This window comes from Peromyscus maniculatus, chromosome 1 (assembly GCF_049852395.1).
Source record: "Peromyscus maniculatus bairdii isolate BWxNUB_F1_BW_parent chromosome 1, HU_Pman_BW_mat_3.1, whole genome shotgun sequence".
NCBI lineage: Eukaryota > Metazoa > Chordata > Mammalia > Rodentia > Cricetidae > Peromyscus > Peromyscus maniculatus.
This window is the reverse complement of record NC_134852.1, coordinates 203,992,254-204,015,917: the sequence shown is the minus strand read 5'-3', so window position 1 is coordinate 204,015,917 and position 23,664 is coordinate 203,992,254.

Below are 23,664 nucleotides of genomic sequence, written 5' to 3'. Positions count from 1 at the left end.
TGACACCTAGGATAATAACATTCCTTTCTCATTCAACTCATCCATGCAGGCATTTATCTGTCTCCATTAGCTGGCAGAGAATGAGGGGGATTCATCAACTCTGAATTTTTCAGAGGGTTGCTATTTCTGTAACAGACTCAGAGAATCTGCCAGGGCAGAATCTCTGGGTACACAATACTTCCCTTTTTCAGTGAGAGTAGAAAAGAGGCAAGATGTTCTTTGTGAGGAGGGAGACCACTTTTTGAGAACCTATTATTTGCTAGAAATATTCAGATACATCTCATGGAAAAGATCCATTATCTTTAGTGCCTTAAGTTTGTCACATACATAGCTCATTATTGACCATCACAGGCAAAGGAAACTTATCCTAGCTCCAGTACATGTATAATGTGTCGTTGCAGTGATCTGTACCCTTTTCAGTACTGCCACAATTCAGGACCTCATACCGATTTTAGTAAGTTAGACTAAGTTCTGAATCTAACAGATAAAAATCTGAAATTGGAAGACAACAAGGGAACAAGGTCTTCTGAACACAAGAATACTGATACACGTTTGAACTCACAAAGGCTGAGGCAGCATACATAGGGACATATGGGGTACCAGATCTGAGAGAAGTGGACACAAGTTTCCATCTCTAACCTAGAAGTTATATCAAATTGATAACTACTTGCAAGGGGAAAAAATAGTTTTGTCCCCCATACCACCAATGGAGTCTCACTGGTATACTAACAACACTTAAAGGCAAACCCGATGTCCAGCAGTAGAGGGCCAAGAAAAAAAAAAAAAAAAACCTCAGTGGTATTTGTGAAGATTTTTACCTCACTATGCTTTGGCTAGATTTGTTTCTTTGTTTGTTTGTTTACTTTGTAGGTCTTTTGTTTATGAAAAAAAGAAATCCATGGAGACCAGGGAAAGCAGATTCAAAGTACTGAAAGTTATCAGAACTTTTCTCATTGAAAGTGAATTTAGAAAGTGGAGAGTGTCAGCATGGCCAATATCATTAACTTGTCAATCACCTTAGCTATCTGTATACATGAAATTAAGCAAGTCATACTTCTCTCCAATGTTAAATTGGACTATGAACTATGCATTGCAAAAACATTAACTAGTTCCCAGCTCATAACCAAATATCTGCAAGACACAGTACAGTTTTGTTTAATTTTAACCTACATTGATTTACTGTTTACAGAAATAAGCAGCCTAGCAACAGATTAATAAAGGGGCATGCAATAACAGGGTGAAAACCACTTTCAGTTGTACCCAATGAAACATAATTGGTGATATTGATAATGCCTTGAATTGCATTGATTTTCCCATCTAACTAAAAGCTTTGATGATCCTCTTGCTTCCATACTTATCTCTTATTTTTAATAAAAATCTGTGCATTGAAAGAACTACCAGCTACAAATGCCTTAAATGAATCACTACTATTTTCCTGAATGGAATCAACATGGGTATATGTGAATTGCAGTCATGACATAATAATGACTAGATAATGAATGTCAACTAGACAGTGTCTCCGTGTATTATTTTGTCAACTGTATGGCAAAATGTGCAGCTGTAGAGGGAGAATAGAACCTGGAATCTGGTCTTATCTCCACATGTTAACTCAGCCACTCAGATGAAAGAGGTTCCCAACTTATATGAAATAAATAAGCAGTCAGTAGGCCAGCTATCATGTACCAGAATAGGACCAAAGCCTTGCAGATGGTGTTGTATGCAATCTGTATAAAATGTCTACAAACTGCTTCAGTGCTTACCTGCTCTAAAGGTCAGAGAACTGGATCTCAGAGAGGTGAAACAAACAGCCTAGTTTTCCCATAGAGAATCTGTGAACATATTAGGTCTCACACCCTCCTGCATGACATGATACAACACTGGTTATTTCTACACATCTATCAAAACTCTCTTTCATCTCAACAATATTTTCCTATGAAGGAGTTTGAGTCACTACTTATATGATGTGTAAAAAAGGTAGCTTGGGGTTCACTGGAACACAGAAAAGCTGAATGTCATACCTAAGGAAACTAGAGATCTCAACTTCTCTTAGTTTATTCTATTTTTCTCATAACTTCTTTGGAATTTGTTCCTCTTCAGCCTCATTCTCTTTTTTGTATCTGCTTCAACTGTAATCCTAGTATGTGTGTGTGTGTGTGTGTGTGTGTGTGTGTGTGTGTGTGTGTGTGTGTGTACAAAGACTTTCTGAAAGGAAAAGTATCAGCTCAGGACACCCCAAGACCAAGTTCTTAGCACAAAGGAAATTTATTGTGACAAAGGGCACAGAATAAGAAAGAAAGACAGGATATAGAGGATGAAGGAGAAGGGGAAGGGAACAAGAGAGAAAGGAAAAGGGTATTTGCCTAGAGTAGAGCAAAGTACTGCCTCTGGGTAGAGAGAAGATAGACATAGCCCGTAGGAAAACAATGGTTTATAAAGGTAAATTGGTAAACCCCATGTTAGGATGAGGTGTTTAATTTTAATAGGGCATGTTAATGAGTTGAACCAGAGGTGGCTTTGGATTATTAGCCTTCAATACTTTGATAGGTGGCCTTTGGTTGTCAGCCCCATAAGCAGGAAATGGCCAAATAAAGGAATAGACGTTGGAGGCTAACTTTAGGAATGTAAATAACAGTTTTTGCAGGGGAGGGAGAACCCAAGAGAAGGGCACGCCCTGCCAAATCCGTGTTTCCCAGTCCTGGGATGGCCAGAGTCTCTTCACTTTCAATGTCAACTTCAACTCCAACGTACAGCATCTGCCTTTAGCTCCTTGTCTCCTCATTCAAATTCTGTACTTCGTGGAGCTTATTAACTTCTCTTTCCAAGGCTGTCTATTCAAGACTTTTCCTGGACGTATTCACCTGGATCTTCTCGGCAGCTCTGTCAGGTGCTCTTGTGTAGCACTTTCTTCTGAAACCAAAACTTGTTAATATACAGGGATATAAAAGAAAAGTAAAACAACAGATTGTTTTAGGATGAGATGTTTATAAAGAGGTGAAACAAAAGAATGTTTCTAGTGGGGAGGGATGAAATACTCCATCATACAAGGAAGCACCATTAAGATGTGAATCAAACAGCTCAAAATAGATTCAAGATGTCTCTGAAACTGGTAAGATTCACTAGGACTCTCCTACTCCAGGAGCATACTGGCAGGAAAGACTGTGGAAGTCACTTTTAGATGAGACAAACTTCAAAGACATCTAGTCAAACCCTGCTTGAAGAAGCAGAGGCAAGCTATGAAGCCTGGGAGAAGCAATGATCAGCTGGACTGCCTAGAAAAAGCTCTACCAACCAAGCTACTTGGAGATGACACTCTCCAACCTAAGCTGCCTGCAGACTGTGCAGTGTGCTCCAGGCTTCCAGCCCTGCTAAACTGTCACCTATGCTGGGGTGAGCTTTAGGGATTCAGTTGTCTTTGAGTCATTTCCTTTCTGGTAAATGACTTCTCAGCCATATTCCTTATATAACCCCAGTAAAACTCATTTGGTTCACCAAGTTGGACTTTGGTGGTACCCATATGTGGTGGTATTATGTTCCCCAAAATATTGTGCACCCTAATAAATTTATCTAGGTTCAGAGAACACAACAGCCACTAGAGATAGAGGCCAGAAAATGGTGGCACATATGCCTTTAATTCTAGCATTCCAGAGGCAGAGATTCACCTGGATCTCTGTGAGTTCAAGGCCACACTGGAAACAAACAGGCATGGGAACAAGAGTCTTTAATCCTAGGAAGTGATGGCAAAGAGGTATATAAGGTGTGAGGACCAGTAATTAAAGCTGGTTAAGCTTTCAGGCTTTCGAGAAGCAGTTCAGCTGAGACCCGTTAGGATATGAGGACACAGAGGCTTCCAGTCTAAGGAAACAGGACCAGCTGAGGAATTGTCAAGGAGAGGTGGCTGTGGCTTGTTCTGCTTCTCTGATCTTCCAGCACTCACCCCAATACCTGGCTCCAGGTTTGTTTTTAAGACCTTTTAAGATTCTTGCTACACCCATACTTTGATCTTATTGAGGGTGGGTAGAAGTATGTGTGTGCTGTGTCTCCCAAGGAAAATTGTGTCACACAACAGGTGCTGATGTTTGATTGGAGTAGCCTGCACTCTAAACCTTTGAGAGCAAACAGCACACACTAATGAACACAGAATGTCAGTTTCCTCAAATGCAGTTAACGTACTCTCTAGACTTTCTGAGTGAGGGTACATTTAAGAGGAAGGACTGCTAATAGTTGTAATACACACCAAGAATTCTGCAGCCAACTTCCTATTTCAGGGAAGATATTTTATAAGATTTTTTTTAAAAAAAAAGAGTGAACAAGTCTTAAAGACTGAAGACTTCTATTGGATGGATAGGGAAAACAATATGAAGAATGCCAGTCTACTTTCTTCATATTCACACTATGATTTCCCTATAAATGCCTCTACTGTTACTTGTTTCAGTGGTCAGGAGTAATGAAATGCAGTCAACGTGTGTGTGTGTGTGTGTGTGTGTGCTTTGAGATACCAAAACTAAAATTAACTAAAGTGATATTAAGCATAGACCATATTTTTGATTGTATAATGTGGTGATATTTTATTTGTGATGAAATGTAATATTTAAAAGTTGCCTGGAGATCAGAGGTCAAATAACCATTAAGCAGAAGTCTGGCGGCAGTGGTAGCACACGCCCTTAATCTGATCACATAGCAAGCAGAGTCTCTGTGTGGTCAAGGACGCAGCCTTTAATCCCAGTACCAACCATAGAGACCTGGAGATCTGTATAGTCAGGCAGTGACGGAGGAAGTCATGTGGCTGGGCTTACAGCCAATGAAGAAACAGAACAAAAAGGCAATAAAAACATAAGTCAGACAGGAAGAAGGTCTGTCTGGGGAAGCAATGGCAGCAAGGTAGTAAGATAAAGTAGTCATGGCTATTGCTCTGATCTCTTTGGCTATTACCTCTGTATTTGGCTCTGTGTTTCTTATTTACTAAAACTGTTTAGAATTTCATCTACAATATAATATAGTTCAATCATACACTTTGTTTCCTGTAATTCATTTGGGCTATGTTAGAGCTTAGTGGTCAGTGTACTGACAGATCATCTGGTTAGAAAATATATGGCTTCAAATCTCACCAACTAATTAAAACTTCACCTGTAATAGATCTCTGTTTCAGAAACCTCTAGCCTCATGCCTCCTTGGAGTACCCTTAGAAGATTAGAAATCCAATTTCATCTGAACTTTGTTGTTCTTGTCTTGCATGATTATAAGACGTGACCCTCATATGGACCCTTGAGCATGGCTTGATCATATGTCAGGCAAATGTCCCTGCCATTTACCTTCCTTTGCCTAACATGTGTGGGCATTTATGTGAATCAGACACTATGAGATGTTCCCCTGAAGTCATTTAATCTTAACAAGAACACTTTACAACAGCTGTTTTTATCTCACTGTAGAGTGAGATAAAGTTTTAAAGAGACAATATTGTATCTAGGTTAACCTAAGAAGTTAAGTAAAAAGAAAAAAAAGACTTAAATAAGGTTGTCATTTATAGTGAATAGGCCTAGGATAACTGGTATTGAGGCTGTTTTTCCAACTGTTAAATTCCTCCTGGGATGAGACAATATTCTATATCAAGTTTTCAAACACATTTGTCTAATGAGACATACAATATTTATCAGTTTTCATCAATATTACAAAAACATAAGTTAATAATGTGTGTATGTGTATGTGTGGAAGTAGCTGGGTGCAGTAGTACAAATATATGAATATATGTATGTGTAGCTGTCTGTTCTGCTCAGGTACAGGCTGCTTTTCCTAATAAAAAGAGACTCGGAGTTCTTTCTCGAAGCTTTAAACTGTTAGGCAATGATTGGCTGTCATTGAATTCCAGGTTTTGCCTGGAGCAATTTCCAATTCTACAAGCAGACAGCATGATTGAATAACTTATCAGTTCCTTCTGATCATTTATTTTGGATATTTGACACAATATGGCCACTGTTGATGTGAATAGTCAATAATATATGTCATTGTCATCACTGACTCTGCCAAGAAAAAAAATCCCTAAAATATTGTTTCTCCTTAACTGATGGTCTAAGCTACAATGAATATGCCATTTTCTACTTTTAAAAATTCAATCCTTTTGTTTTGTTTCAACTGAAGACCTAAGGGCATGCCCTCTATTGCCCATTGTTAATTATTTTTAAATTTTTATTTGGTTTTATTACGACATTTTTATACATACACATCATTATATTTTGTTTGTATTTACTCCAAGCATCTCTTGCTGGCTTCCTCTGCCATGAATATTCCTCATTTCTGCTTTCATGTTGCATCTATTTTATAAAAGAACATGAACGTTTTTACCAAAAAAATTCTAAATTTTTCATAAAATAATAAACTTCTATGTCTTTGACAAACCCCAAATTTTCTCAATCACATGATCTATAAATACTCAGTTCTCCAATCTATAACATGGCCACAATGATGAGAAGAAAGCAAGTATAAGTCTTAGATACATCCTATAATCTATGCATGGTCTATACTTGCTATAATTTTAGCTTATCTGAGTATGGGCCACATTAGAATTTTTATGTCCTGATATTCCAAAGCATGCACTAACACAGAATCACACACATAGCACAGCCATATACGAGAGGAATGTCAAAAGTCATAAAGACAGTGCAGCTGCTTGACAAAGATCCAGCAAAGCTGAGCCATGTGATGGCTGCCATGCTACTTTCGGTTTTCATCTCCACCTGTTGCATACTTGAGGGACTTTTAATATTTGTGCCATTTTTCGATATTGGATTAATGTAAATTTTCTATGAATCATTTATGCTTTCTCCCAGAGATACTGCTTCTAAGCTTCCCCCAGACAGTACTCCTTCTCCTGCTTTTAGGGAGATATCCTAATCTACTTGAAGGCCTTCCTTATGCCTTGGAGGTTATGACACACATAAAGAAGCCAGGGGTCTCTTTTTGAGGCTATGAGGCATTCTTGAAATATCTGTCCCTGTACTTATGCAGTAACAAGATATTCAAAACCGAGTAAACTGAAAAAGGTCAACAAGATTCAGTGGGCTAGAGAAGTTGGCCGAAAATCAGATTGCAAGACTCTTCTCACTATATACTCAGACAATTATGTTGAAGTTACCTCTGCCCTATACAGAGACTTAAATTGATGAGCAAAGTGTGGAGTGAAAAGATGATAAAAGAATGAGATGTCAGGACCTCCCTTTCTTAGAAAAATTAGGACATGCAGAGCCACTCTGGTGTCATATGAGCAAGGAACAACAAAATGCCAGGATTAGACATATAGACAAATTCTATAGAGTTATAAAATATAAACATTGTGTTTATATTTTGAGTATTAACTGCAGCAGCTTCAGCCTGAGGATTTGTCTTGGGCACTCTGACTATTAAGAGTTAATAATATACTACTTGAGGCATGACAATATGCCCAGGCTTGAAGATTTTGTTTTGTTCTAATGTTCTTGTACCCACAAAAGCTACTAGCCTGAGAACAGGCTGGCATATGCCTCTGGATTCTTAAAAATTGGGTTATAGGGTTAATGAGTAAGTGTGATAACTCTGTTTATTAATGATGTCAAAACTTGAGGGGAAATGATTAGAAATCATAACTCTGTTCTGTCATGATTTATCAATGATAACTAAAAGATGAGCAAAAGGAAGTGAAACACATGTCCAAAAACAAAATCATCTATGTCTTGGAACATCATGAATGTATTCCTAGTTACTAAATTATGTATAGAAAAAGAAGCACTCTGGTTGCTAGTCAGTCAGGCTCCAAGATTCTCCTGACCACCATGGCCTGGCTCACTTTCTTCCCCTGCCGACTTCTTACATCCTCTCCTGGGACCTATCCCACAGGGGATGTCTCCCATCAGAGTAGGACAAGCCATACAAAGATATGCTTCCTCTCTGTACAGCTCTCCTAAAATGAAACTAAGAAGAGTCCCATCTATGATTCCTCCCGCTACCACTCTTGCATCCACCCATCTTCATATCCTGCTCTCATCTGGAGCTAGACTCTGGCACACACACACACACACACACACACACACACACACACACACACACACACATACACACACACACAATATATAGTCAAGTACATACAGACCTATCCATACATGCAAACACAGATACAGATACACAGAAAGACTATTCTGTCTGTTTTTGCTGCTGGGAAACTAAGTGGCTTCAACTTTCTTCTAAGTCAGATTTTTTAAGACCATGAATACAGATAGTTTTCCCTTGAGTTCTATATGACAGTGTATGTAACCTCTGCTGTGGGATGGTCTGTATGTCAAATTGCTCTGATTGGTCAATAAATAAAACACTGATTGGCCAGTAGCCAGGCAGGAAGCAGGTGGGACAAGGAGAGAGGAGAATTCCGGGAAGCAGAAGGCTGAGGCAGAGAGACACTGCCAGCCACTGCCATGACCAACAGCATGTAAAGATGCTGGTAAGCCACCAGCCACGTGGCAAGGTATAGATTTATGGAAATGGATTAATTTAAGTTATAAGAACAGCTAGCAAGAAGCCTGCCACGGCCATACAGTTTGTATGCAATATAAGTCTCTGTGTTTACTTGGTTGGGTCTGAGTGGCTGTGGGACTGGTGGGTGACAAAGATTTGTCCTAACTGTGGGCAAGGCAGCAAAACTCTAGCTACAAACCTCCTCTTGTATAAAGCTGGCTGGTGTATTGCTGAGTGCTTCACTCATGTCTGGCCTTTACTTATGTGTCTATTTCCCAATGCTCAACTGAGAATATAGACAAGAGCTTCCAGTCACCTTTACATGATGGCAGCATCAGGTGTCAGTGATGAATGTTGTTTGTTTGCTTTGTTTTGTTTTGTTTTGTTTTATGGCTTATGGTTCTATGAGTGAGACTGGCAGTGTCCAAGAAGGTATTTTAGGGTTTTCCATGACCTCCACTTGGAAGCCACATAATGCTACTTCAGCTTTATCAAACATGCTGGAGCAGTTACTAATCCAAATAGATTTTAGAGCATATAACTTACTCTTTAATCATAGTAGTATCAAGGAATAAAATAAACTATGTTCTGTAGGAGGAATCTTAGAAGATCTTATTAATAAAATCAAACCCGGGCAGGTATTGGGGTGAACGCTGGAAAATCAGAGAGCCAGAACATGCCACAGATAACCTCACCTGGCCAACTTCTCAGTTGGTCTTGATTCCACAGACTGGAAGCCTCTGTGTCCTCATATCCGAATGGCTCTCAGCTGAACTGTGCTTCTTGAAAGCCTGGAAGCTTAACCAGCCAAATGCTTAACCAGCCAAAATGCTTCTAGTTTCTTGTCCTCACACCTTTCTGCTTTCTACCATCACTCCCTGGGATTAAAGGCTGGCTTTCTGAGATTAAAGGCGTGAGTCACCATGCTTGGCTGTATCCTTGAACTCATAGATTTCTACCTCAGGAATGCTGGGATTAAAGGCGTGTGCTACTATTGCCTATTTTCATGTTTAATATTGTGGCTGTTCTGTCTCTGACCCCAGATAAGTTTATTAGGGTGCATAATATTTTGGGAAACACAATACCACCTCAATGTTCTCAAGTTTTAACAATTATATATACACATCTATTTGTCCAGGTTCTTAAAATCCAGCTATCTCCAGAAAAAAATATACCATGTAGAAAGTAGTTTGCCTTCCAAAATGACATCTCTCTAGCCATCTCAGATTTTCAATGAATGACATGAAAACTATTTATAGGAAAGGACCTAACCTGTATTTGATATGGCTGATTTCAAATTTCATAACCTCTGATAAAGCACTTTTAATTATAGACTTAATGACCTTGGCTTCAGAATAGAGATGAAAGCAATTACCCTTCGCTTCTCACAAGTTTAGCTATAAACAAAACATGTTGATATATGACAAAACATTCTACATAAGTTATGAAGCTAACTATTGCATGTATTTGATAAACATTTATGTTATATAAACTCTATACCTACACTTCAATGGTAACTGAAATACGCAGCAGGAAATCTGCCCTCTTAAGCAATTGAGTCAACTTTGGATGCTTGAGAAATCAAAGTAACAGACTCACCACTCTCACAGTTACATTTCATTTAGTGAAGTGATATCTTCACTTCTATCTAAGTTAGGGATTATATTACTGTGAGAAAAACACCATGACCAAAAGCAACATGTGAAGGCTGCTGTGGGGTTTAATAAAATGCTGATTGGCCAATAGCCAGGCAGGATGTATAGGTAAGGCTGAGTCAGGAGATACCAGCCTGCTGTCCAGGAAGGATCATGTAATGGCACACAGGTAAAGCCATGGAATATGTGGCAACATATAGTTTAACAGAAATGGGCTGATTTTAAATATGAGCTAGTTAGTCGTTAGCCTGAGCTAATGGCAGAGCAGTTTTAATTAATATAAGCCTCTGTGTGTTTACTTGGGTCTGAGAGCTGCAGACCAGGCAGGACACAGAAAAACTTCAGCTACAGAAGGAAATCATTTATTTCATTTTACACTTCCACATCATAGGGCATCATCAAATGAAGTCTGAGCAGGAACATGTAGGAAGGGATTGAAGCAGAACATATGGAGGGTTGCTGATTACTGATTTGGTCCCTTTGGATTATTCAGCCTACTTTCTTATACAATCTAGGACCATTTCCTGAAGGGTGGAAACACCTTCAGTGAGTTGGGCTCTCCTACATCAATGATACCTCAAGAAAATACCCAGTGGGGTCATTTTCTCTCTCAATTGTGGTTTCCCTCTTTTTAAATGTCTACCAGGTTCAATTTCACAAAACACTTAACCAGACCATTGACTTTTTGCCAATCTGATACAAAAATATATTACTATTAAAATATAAACTTTCCTTTCTTGTTTGTTCCCAATATCACATATTAATATCAACTTCCCAATAGAAAACTTATTACATTTAAAAGTTCTACAGTCTTTAAAACTGTAAATAATTTAAAAGTTTAGTCTTTAATACATCTTCAATTATTTTCAAAGTTCCAAGCCTCTCTAAAACATTCAAAGATTCTCTAAAATTCCAAAACCTATCTAAAATCCCAAAATCTCTTCACTGTAGGCTCTTGTAAAATCAAAAGATGCATTAAATATTTTCTTATTCCAGGAGGGGAAAACTAGCACATGGTATATTCCAATCAAAGCTAAAACAAAAGCCAAATTTATAAAGTCCATTATAAAATAATCTGTATTCATTATCTTCCAGACTCTAGAGGAGAGCCCAGGCATCTTCATTTCCCTGGGTCTGCCATTAACAGGAAACACAGATTGTCTTTTTTACTCATGGCAGCACCATTCCACACCTGCTACTGTCCTTGGAGGCCATCCATTGTACTAGTCTCTCATAAATCCCAAGTTTTTGCTGTACCTGCACTCTGATGCAGCTCAACCAATAGCTTTTTCTGGGTGCTCTTTAGAGATTCTGGCCCTGCAACATTATGTCTAGCCTCAACTTCTCTCCATGACCACTTCAATTTTAGGAATTCTACAGCAACTGAGCCTCCACCTTCACCAATGGTCTCTCCTGTCTTCTCATGATGCCAAGTCTCAGATTCTCTCCATGACCCATGCATGCGTTTCAAACCAGAACCAACTGGGAAACTCTTACACAACAGCTGCCATAATGAGTTACAGCCTTAGTACTATCTGAATCACAGCTTCTGTGTGCTTAATCCAAGGAAACACTTTCAGAAGGTTTCTCCTAAGTTATACTGATCTGTTCTTAATCACTGCTGATGCGAAAGCTCAGCTTATCTGTATTGATTGTCCCAGCATAGCAAAGATTTCACTTTAATGGTCTGGCCTCTTATTAGTCACAGCTGATTTTTTAGCCCTAGTTGACCAGAACCATTGATTTTTCAATTCAACATATCTAAAGGCCCCAATAGTCTTTAAGGACCCTCAAATTTCCCACTTAAACTTCAGCATCCCTACCTCCATCTTATGCACTGCCTTCAGCATTATCTTCTAAGTTCTCATATAGTTCATTGATCTCTGAATACTCAATGGCATTCTGGGACCAACATTCTGAAGTCCTTCAGCAGTTGTTCCAAAAATATGATCAGGTCTATCACAATAATACCTCACTCCTGGTACCAATTTCTGTCACAGTTAGGGTTTCTATTACTGTGATAAAACACCATGACCAAAAACAAGTTAGAGGAAGAAATATTTTACTTCTTATATTCCCATGCCAAAGTCCAAAATTAAAGAAAGTCAGGGAAGCAACCTGAAGGCAGAAATTGAAGCAGAAGCCATGAAGGAATGGTACTTATTGACTTGCTCCTCATGACTTGCTCAGTTTGTTTACTTAGCCCATCCAAAACCACTTGCCCAGAAGTGGTCTTGTGACCACTAGTGAGGTGAGCCCTCCAACATCAATCATTAATCAGGAAAATGTCCAAAACCTTGCCCACAGACCAATCTGATGGGGCCATTTTTTTTTTTCAATTCAAGTTGCCCCTTCTCAAATGTCTTTTGCTCAGGTCATATTGACAAAGAATTAACCAAGACAACGTCCCTTTCCTTCTTACTCTATTTCTTCCAAACTACTTTAACTCAGTTTATGATGAAGGTACTTTTACTTATCTGGTTATTACTCTGCAGTCCTTTAGAGATCTCAAACTGATATATGAAAAGACTCTTCTCTGATAACTCAAAATGAATTTGACCCAATAAAATACACATGTGCTATACTTTACACCAAAGAAAAATTTAATATTCTCCTATATCTTCTGATTTTTATAGAAAATCAAAATCCAGTGCTACTTTACTCCTATCTGGTCTAGGTTCAAGGATATTTCAATAATATGGGATGAAACATTCAGGAATTAGTGTGCTTTCATACCTTATTAAGATCATGTAATTTCCACATTTAATATGACTCCATCAATTGCTAGCGATATGTCTAGGTTCATTTTCAAAAATATGTATTTTCAAACTAAACAAATGTTGATGGTGAAAGTATCCGAGGCATGATGTTATTACAGGATTAAATTAAATATATCACTCAATATAATGTCTAATTCAATGACATTATGTGTCATTGATACCAGTGTTGATAATGATTAGAAAACTTTGTATAGAATCACTCATATAACTCACATTTTTTAATAGTCCCCAAAGGCTTTTTTTCCCTTCTTTTTCTCTTTATATTTTATTCTGTAACTGGGAGTTTCATGATGGTTGCAGGCATGGAGAAATTCTCTGTGAGCCAGGCTGTGCACAGTGGATTGTGATTACATTAGTTTGGTGCCTGGATCAGCAAGACAAAAATCAGATCATTTGCTAAATCAGAAAAGCAGTCCCTGCAGAGAAACAGCTATATACAGCTCCTTCAAGAAAGGGCCCACTTTGTTTTCTTTGAAGGGTTCTTCATAAATGACAGTAAGCAAGGGCATCTCGATCATCCAGCACCCTTATTTAATGAAGTATTTTGTTCACTAAAATGGGAGTTTCCACAATGACTATTAATTCCACTTTTAATTCAGGCACAAAGTAGTTTCCTCTGAATGTGAATTTCTTTTTTTTTATTATTTTATTTTACAATACTATTCAGTTCTATATAAACTATATTATTTAGAAATATAGAGTTCAAAGTCTCTTCTGAACTTCATATAATCTCTTAACTATAATCCCCTATAAAATAAAAAAGCAGATTATATATATATATATATATATATATATATATATATATATATATATATATATATATATATATATATATAATTCCAACATATAATGACACAGGATATACAAAATTGCTCCAAAATGTAGGTAAGGAAGCACAATACTGGACCAAACCAAGACCACAAACCAGCTGGGAAAACTCCAAACTCTGCATCTCAATGTCTGATATCAAAATGATCTTTAGATCTCCAACTCCTTTAAGCGTTGTTGATTGCAACACATTTCCTTTTCTTGGGCTGTTTCTGCTCCCTGTTAGCAGCTTTTCTCATCAGGTATTATGAGAGTCAAAGTTATATTTAAGTTTTAATTACTATGCTTAAGAGATCCATGAAACAAATTGCATCTGACTTGCAAGCCCCTTGCCCAAGGACAGATAGTTCCTGAAATGCTGGAAGCTATTGTTTATGGGAGATAACAAGTCACATGTATTCATTCCCCTAAACAAGCTTGTTTGACCCATCTGCACTGGATATGTTTGATCACATGTGGGTGGGAGGTTCACAGGCAGAAAATATGTCAGGATGTACACTTGCCATTGATTGAATGTAGGCTAGAGATAAATTAGGATATATGCTTGCCATGATTGGACCTGATGGGAAATGCAATGAATCATGGGTTTTCCTTCTTAAATCACACAACCTGTGATTATGGGCCATTTCCTGGGAACCTGGGTATGGACCTGGCCAGAGTCCATCCACCTGGCCAGCATTTAATTAAAGCTTGCTTCAAATTTGTCTTTAAAATGTGGTAATGGTATTATTCTCGATCAGTGGAATTAACAGTATCCCATGGCTCTGGAATCTACACTGTCTTGAGGTCCTGTAGCTGTAAGTTTTCTCTAGTACCTGCAGGCTTCCAGGGCCCTGTGGTACCACAGCCACTGGGACCCAAATAAACACACACAGATTTATATTATTTTTAAACTGTGGCCATGGCAAGCTTCTTGCTAGCTAGCTCTTATATCTTAAATTAACCTATTTCTATAAATCTACACTTTGCCATGTGGTCATGGCTTACTAGTCTGCTGGCATATTTTTCCTTCAGTGGTGGCTAGTGTCTCCTGACTCCGCAATTCCTGTTCCCAGAATTCTCCTCATCTTTTTTTTTTTTTTCCTCAAAAGAGAACCTTAAATCTAATCTCCTTGGCTTAGCCCCTTTCTTAATAATTTACCCTCTTTTCTTTTCCTTCAGGCCAGAAGAGGGCGCCAGATCTCATTACAGATGGTTGTGAGCCACCATGTGGTTGCTGGGAATTGAACTCAGGACCTCTGGAAGAGCAGTCAGTGCTCTTAACCACTGAGCCATCTCTCCAGCCCAATTTACCCTCTTTTCTATCAGGGTCCAAAAGCAATTGCAGGCTTCAACTTCATAGCTTCACAAAATGGCCTCTCTAAGCCTTCATTCAGGAACATCCCTGACATGCCTGGCCCAGAAGCTTTCCTAAGATGTGGAGGCAAATTCCATAGCTGTTTACTTCTATCCTTAACTCCAGAACCATGTGCCTGAAGCTGCCTAGTTCTGCTGCTTGTTGGAGCCAGAACATGGCCCCTTCATTTAGTTACATCTTCACCAGCTTTCTACTTTTCATGGTTTCTTTTACTTTTACTACTTAAACTTGGCTATTCTGGAACTAGACCTGCAGACCAGGCTGGCCTTAGATATAGAGATCTGCCAGCCTCTGCCTCTGGAATGCTGGGAGTAAAGGAGTGCACCACCAAACCTAGTTCTAAGATTTTCTTTATTTCCTTTTCATAAGATAGAAACTTAGCTGGGTGGGATCTTGCCCTGAGATTTCCACTCTTTTTACTTCATTTCATAATCTGTTTATACCCTTGAATACAGGACTTAGCTCCATTCCACTTTCTGATGCTCCTTTTCTCCTCAAACATTTTTCCTTGATCATCTTTCTCCATATATATATATATATATATATATATATATATATATATATATATATTAGCATTAACACTAGCAACCATACACAACAGACTCTATATCTCTATATTAGGCTATTTTGAGATTTCCTCTACCAAAGTAATTAATCTAAAACTCTTTAGCCTCAGGCAAATTTTTCAGACAAGGGCAAAAAGTAGCCACATTCTTCACCAAAATATCACAAGAATGATCTCTAGGCAATATACTAAAATTCTTCTCTTCTGAAACCTCTTGAGCCAGTCCCCAACAATTTAAATCATTCTCATCGCCATTGTATTCCATGCTCTTACTAGTATGGTCCATTAAGTAGTGCTTAATGTATTCCACTGCTTTTCTAACCGAAAGTATCAAAGTCCAAATTCCTCCAAACAAAAACATTGTCAGGCCCCACAGGTCCTCACAGAAATACTCAAGTCCCTGGTACCAACTTCTGTCTTAGTTAGGGTTTCTATTATTGTGAAGAGATGCCATGATCAGGGCAACAATAGCAAAAAAAAAAAAAAAAAACATTTAATTGGGGTGGGAACTTATATTTTCAGAGGTTTAATATATTATCATCATGGCAGGACATGGTGGTGTGCAGGCAGACATAGTACTGACTACTTGATCAGAAGGCAACAGGAAATGAACAGAGATACTGGGTAGTATCTTGAGCATATATAAGATCTCAAAGTTCACCTCCACAGTGACACATTTTCTCCAAAAACACTACACCTACTCCAACAAGGCTATACCTCCTAATATTGCCATTCCCGTTCGGAGCCATTTTCTTTTAAAACCACCACACTCACACATAGTCATTTCTTTTTGCAAAGCTAGCAGGGAGGGTTTCTTGTTTGAAATCCTTCCCATACTTCTGGTCTGTGACTACTTTTGCCTCTGGTCTATCGACAGAATAAAAGGGATAATAATGTTTCATAAGACTGCTCCACATAATTTCATCATCTTCATATCAAATGACCGAGAACCAAAATTAAATAAGCTGATTCTCCTTATGTATTCAGATTTATTAGTATTTGTCTATGTAGTTAATGAATATGTGTGCATGAATAGAAAAAATTCTAAACTCACTTGAGTAGTCTTGATGCATGAAGTATATTAAACGCATGACTTAGTCATCAACTAAATTAAGGGAACAAATTATCTTCAACACATATCTGCTTTGTGGAAAAGAAATAAACAGTATTAAAATTAGATGAATATTAAGTAAATACTAGTTACAATAAAAAATTATGGGTTAGTATGGGGTGGAGAGTATCTAAGTGTAGTTGGGGGAAAAGAAATAATGCGATCAAAATTTATTAGTAGGATTTTTTAATACAGAAAATAAAATTATGTAGTTAATTCTGTTTCCCTTATGCAATCTTATTGGACTTTGAATTCTTTTAAAGGCTATATGATATGCCTTATGGGTGCACAGAAGTATGCTCCAAAGGCCAATACTAACATATAGCTAAAATTTGGGATGGATCAAGGAAAATGTTAACACTCTAGTCTATGAGCTTCTTGACTTAGAAACTATTGAGTGAGCATCTGTGATTTTTGACTAGAAAATACATATTTTGCATGCTTTTCAAAAATGATTTATCTGTATTGAAACTGCTGATATTTCTTTTTTTCTGGTATAATCAATTCATATAATTTATTTTTTATGAATACAAAGAATAAAAAATAGTATGTTTTTTACCACTTTGCAAAGGAAAGTTTTGACATGCTTGATTACCTCACTTTCTTATTTTGAGGACGACTTTTTATAGAGCAGGGTGTTCTCTGATCTCCTAGGGCAGACTTTCCTTCCCTGTTATACCAAAACATGAGGAGGTCAACCTGATTTCATGAATCTGAAGTATAAATTGTAGGATAGGATAATAAGGTAGATTATTGTATCTACTTATAAACTAAAATGGCTACTATCAGTTTTAGATAATTTGCATTGGTATAGATTCTTGTATATTGATACAAGTGTAAAGTTATTTTTCTATTGCGAAGATAATTTGTATATTGATATAAATTCAAATTTTTATTTGTCATATTGTATATATGTTTTACTTCTGTTTACAATATTTTTGCATACTGATACAAATGTAAAGTTATTTTTGTCATTCTGTATGTTCTACTTCTGTTTAGGACATCTTGTATATTTAAGCAAATTAAGGATATTTTTATTGTATTGCACTATACATTTCTACCTCTAATTAAGATATTTCTGTACATTGTCACAACTTCAAGGTCCTTGTCCTTAAGCTGTACTTCTGCTTAGAGATTGTTTATTTTAAAATATGAAGCTTTAGTCTTTAAGCTATATAGTTTGATAAGAATTACAGGTTAGTAGTCACCCACACTTGTCATACTTATAGTCATGTTCTTTAGGTTTTCTAGATACACAGAGAAGCATTTCAGTAGATAGGTAAACTTCAAACTCTTCAAAGACCCAGAGAATATGAAATTTAAATGTTTTAATAACTTAGAATTCTGTTGGCCTGAGACACGATTTCTCTTGGCAGCACCAGTCTACTCCCAAGAAGATGATGGGCATCAAAGACACTCCATATGGTGTTTGTCTTCTTTTTGGCAAAACTGATCTTTGGCAAAGAACTGTCCTTGCCTTGACTACTGACAGTAAGTATGCTGTCCAATCTGGACGAGCAGGACAAGAGGAAGTGCGACTACTGAACCTTCTCAAGACAGGGTAGGACAGTCTTTTAAATTTTCCTGCTTTTGCAAATGGTCTGTCAGATATTCTAGGCCTGTAGCCCAAAATGGATGACCCAACATTGCAAAAAAGCATTAGGTGACTGTCCAGGCAGCTAGGTGTTTCTGTCATCTAACATTTTTAGAAATTGCTTGTACTTCCTGTCACTCGGGTATTATTATTTTCCTTCTCAGGTCTTTGGTGTGGTTGAAGACTAGATAGTTAAAGTTACAGTCCTCTCATATTTTAGCTAAGAGGATATCAGGTACAAGATTCAGATTGTTCATGAAAGGACAGCTATTGGAGTAATCTCTATAATTTGCCAATTACCTATGGTCTGTACAATTAGTATGTTTCTTGCTTGATGTTGTTCTTGTTGGTTGTAGTTCCTGTTTTTATGTTAGTACCTTTTCTTTCTTCTGGACAATACTTGATAATTTTTCTTATTGTATACAGCTTTATGTTAGGATTAGAACCCTTTTATTTAGACATAAAAGGGGAAGTGTTGTGAAAATTAGTTCCATTCAGCCAGTGGCTTTGAAGTAAAAAGTCCTAGAGTGAGGCCTTGACTATGGACATGACCACTTAAGAGCAGAGGAATAGGGGTCTTATGCTCTCTTGGGTGGCCGGGACCAGATAAAGCAGTGTGGAATAGCTTGTGATTAGTCCCCATCTTCCTTGGACAGGACAGCAACAGCTGGACTAGGAGGATCAGCACTGGTGTCTTCCCTGTTCTGTATCAGTGAGTGTGTATTTCCTCTGAACCCCTCAATAAGTCATTAAATAGATTTTTTTGGGCTCATACTTCACCTAATTCTTCTGCTTCTGGTCATTTGTCAGAATCATGGGTGTCTTGGTCACTATTCTATTACTGTGAAAAAATACCACAATCAAGGAAACTCTTATAAAAAGAAAGCATTTTTAAGGGGCCTTGCTTTTAGAGGGTTATTCCATTATCGTCATGGTAGGGAGCAGGCATTGCACTAGAGAAGTTGTTGAGAGCTACATCCTGATCCACATGGAGAGAGGGAGAGAGAGAGAAAGACAGACAGATACAGATAGAGGCACAGAGACAAACAGACTGAGACATAGACAGACAGACTGAGACAGAGACAGAAACAGAGATTATTAGTTACTGGTTTTGGGGACAGACTTTTGAAACCTTAAAGTCGATCCCCAATGACATACTTCCTAATCATTTCAAACAGTTTCACTCCCTGGTAACTAAGCATTCAAATATATAAATCTATGGGGCCATGTTTTTTTAAGAATCATTTTTTTTTATTATTTTACAACACCATTCAGTTCAACATAATAGCCACAGATTCCCCTGTTCTTGCTCCCCTCCCCCCAGCCCACTCCCCATTCCCACCTCCTCCAGATCAAGGTCTCCCCCAAGGACCGGTGTCAACCTGGTAGACTCAGTCCAGGCAGGTCCATCCCCCCCCTCCCAGACCGAGCCAAGTGTCCCTGCATAAGTTCCAGGATTCAAACAGCCAACTCATGCAACGAGCCCAGGACCCGGCACCAATGCACAGCTGCCTCCCAAACAGATCAAGCCAAATGACTGTCTCACGCATTCAGGGGGCCTGATCCAGTTGGGGGCCTATGGGGCCATTCTTTTTTTTTTTTTTTTTTTTTTGGTTTTTCAAGACAGGGTTTCTCTGTGTAGCTTTGCGCCTTTCCTGGAACTCACTTGGTAGACCAGGCTGGCCTCGAACTCACAAAGATCCGTCTGGCTCTGCCTCCCGAGTGCTGGGATTAAAGGCATGTGCCACCACCGCCTGGCTAAGGGCCATTCTTATTCAAAGCAACACAACTGCAGTTGTATATCATGCTATGTCCTTCAAAATATCCACTTTGCATGAAGGCTATATGTTGACCACCTATCGGTATCCCTCTTTTATTGAATTTATCTCTTTACTGTGAGCTCAGTAAGGCAGCAAGTTATTACTTACTGGAACACTAAAAACCTCCAGTAGTTTACACTGTTATTCTTTACATTTGTTATTCTTCTAGTTCACTCATCCTAAAGTAAGACCCCAAATGCTGTTCCATTTAACGTGACTACCTCCAAGCATTCTCTCTAGTTAGAAAAGCATAAAGCCTACCCTTAAGAGTAGTTTGTTTCTCCAATGAGACTCCCTGTGAGAAAACTAAATTTCCATTCGCAAGTGCTTATTAATTGGGCGTAGCTTCTGCATTAGGCATGAGAGCATGCATTTACTTTTCAGCTCTAGAACCCCATCTGGTACAGACCTGTGCATGCCTGTGTATACTGCCCCATTCTCTGAGTTCATATGTATGTGAATCCTGATGATTTTGAGGGCTTTGTTTATTTGGCATCTGCTAACCCCTCTGCTCTTACATTCTTTCCCTCTCCTCTTTCTCTAGGCTCCCTGATCCCTGATGGGAAGGATTTGATGGAGACATACCATTTAGGGCTGAGTGTTCCAAGGTCTCTCACTCTCTGAATAATGTCTAGCTATGGGTCTCTGTGTGTGTTCCATATGCTGCAGAAGGAACTTCTCTGATAATGGCTGAGCAAGGTACTGATATATAGCAGAATGTCATTATGAGTCATTTTTATTGCTGTGTTATTTTTGTAGAACAGCGGGATTTGTTTTTTTTCCCCTTTTATTTTATTTTACAATACCATTTAGTTCTACATATCAGCCATGGATTCCCTTGTTCTCCCCCCCCTGCCCCCCTTCCCTTCCACCCAGCCCACCCCCCCCCCATTCCCACCTCCTCTACGGCAAAGCCCCCCCCACCCCAGGACTGAGATCAACCTGGTAGACTCAGTCCAGGCAGGTCCAGTCCCCTCCTCCCAGACTGAGCCAAGTGACCCTGCATAAGCCCCAGGTTTCAAACAGCCAACTTATGCAATGAGCACAGGACTCGGTACCACTGCCTGGATGCCTCCCAAACAGATCAAGCCAATCAACTGTCTCACCTATTCAGAGGGCCTGATCCAGTTGGGGGCCCCTCAGCCTTCGGTTCATAGTTCATGTGTTTCCATTCATTTGGCTATTTGTCCCTGTGCTTTATCCAACCTTGGTTTCAACAATTCTCACTCATATAAACCCTCCTCTTTCTCGCTAATTAGACTCCCAGTGCTCCACCCGGCGCCTAGCCGTGGATCTCTGCATCCAGATCCCTCAGCCGTTGGGTGGGGTTTCTAGCATGACTATTAGGGTGTTTGGCCATCCCATCACCAGAGTAGGTCAGTTCGGGCTGTCTCTTGACCATTGTCAGTAGCATTCTATTGTGGGGGTATTTTTGTGGATGGTAGAGGGGTTTGGTTTTATATTAGGTCCCTGAGCTATTTAGGCTGAGGTGCTTGGTAGTATCCGAAATGGGTTCCATCTGGTAGAGTGAGCCTTAAGTCCAATCAGATATCTGTTATTTATATCCATAAGCTTTGCACTACCATTGCCCTAGCATATACTGCAGGGTTTGTAGCTGGGTTTGTGTTTACATTTTTCCTTTGGTAGCATACAGAGTACCTTCCTGTACCAAAGACCTTGGCAGTTTACATGTTCCCCAGTTTTCATTCCCAGCTTTGCCCCCATGTTAGTATATCTGAGGCCCTCATTTCTACCTGTCATGTCTACTGTATTCTTTTGTTTGATTTATTTTACTCTTATATCCTTATTTACTTATCTTTGAAATTTTTCTGGTTTTTCAAAATTTAGATCACCTGATACCTAGATTGGAGGAGGCATTATTCCAATGTCTTGCGTTTCTGTTTTCAAGATTAAAATATAATAAATATGTTTTATGTAACAAAGAGATATAACTACCCTGGAAGGCAAAGATTATATGTATAATTAAAGAACAATGTTTCTCAAAGCCTGTTATAAGATATTTGTATTCCCTAGGTTAGGGAGCATCCCCTGTATTGCACTTATGAACATCAGGTACTAAGAACTTGTGCACAGAGAAACACCTTAGACACTTCACATGTCATAACGATTCTATGAAGCCTTCCATGATTCTTAATTATCAATGAATCTTTCACAGTTTGATCATTTTATGTTTATGTTTGTGATAGATGTATAATGTAGCACTGATTGTGTGGAAACTGTTTCACATTAGTTAAAAAGTAGATTCGGTCATTTGTACTTGGAGAGGCATGGTGGATATTTCTAGGACATTTGTGTCCCAGATTATTCTTCTCTAAAATGTTGATGTCTACAGTAACTCTTGCCTACGCTTATGGTGAGAAGAAACTAGTAGGTGCTTTATCATTGAAGAATTTTGTATTTGTTAGTATTTTGTTTGTTTCATGTATCTAGTTTTTCATTTTATTAAACAAGTTCTTACATGACTAAGTTCTTTCTTACATGAGTGTTTCCTTGTATCTCCAAGTTCCATCCCTCAGTCTCTTTTAACATGTTTTGTCTAACTCTGTTTCTTTCTCTCAGGTAAGTTTCTAATCATAAACATGTTCAGTATTTTTCTTTTTTTTTTTTTTTTTTTTTTTTTTTTTTTTTTTTTTTTGGTTTTTCGAGAAAGGGTTTCTCTGTGTAGCTTTGCGCCTTTCCTGGAACTCACTTGGTAGCCCAGGCTGGCCTCGAACTCACAGAGATCCGCCTGCCTCTGCCTCCCGAGTGCTGGGATTAAAGGCGTGCGCCACCACCGCCCGGCCTTCAGTATTTTTCTTAGTGAATAATAATATAACTGAACAAACATTAATGAGACTGAATAAGCCTGCCTGTCTTCCCTCCCTCCCTTCTTCCTTCAGTTCCTCACTACATACTCCCTTTCTTCCTGCCTTCCCTTCTTCCTTCTTTTCTTCTTTTTCCTTTCCTTCTGTACATTGACTTTTATTGAGGAACTATTGTATTCTAATGTATGAACATACAAAAAAAAGTTGAAAATTTTACAGAAATCTCCATGAGCAGCCACAGCCTCATGATCATGGCTGGGTGAGATGAGGACTATTATATTTGTACACACACAGGAAGCTCTGAGTGCATAGTTCAACAAATGACCTAATGAGGACAGAGATATTTACACATATGGAATAAGGATGAAGCTGTATAGCCTTCCTAATTAGAGTGGCCCTTACATGGTACAAATAATAAATGACATGGGATAAATCTCCATCCTGGGAGAGGACTATGTCATCAATAACAGTTTTTTCCTCATACAAATGGTTCAGATTTTCCCATTTACTGTGATGTTTTCCCCATATGGATGCACATCCTAAAAAGAAAATTAAAGAGAGCAAAATGATCCTTTCACATACAATTAATATTCCATCAACATCTACTCTCTTGAGAAAACAAGTTTGAAGATATATTCACAAACATTTTAGCTG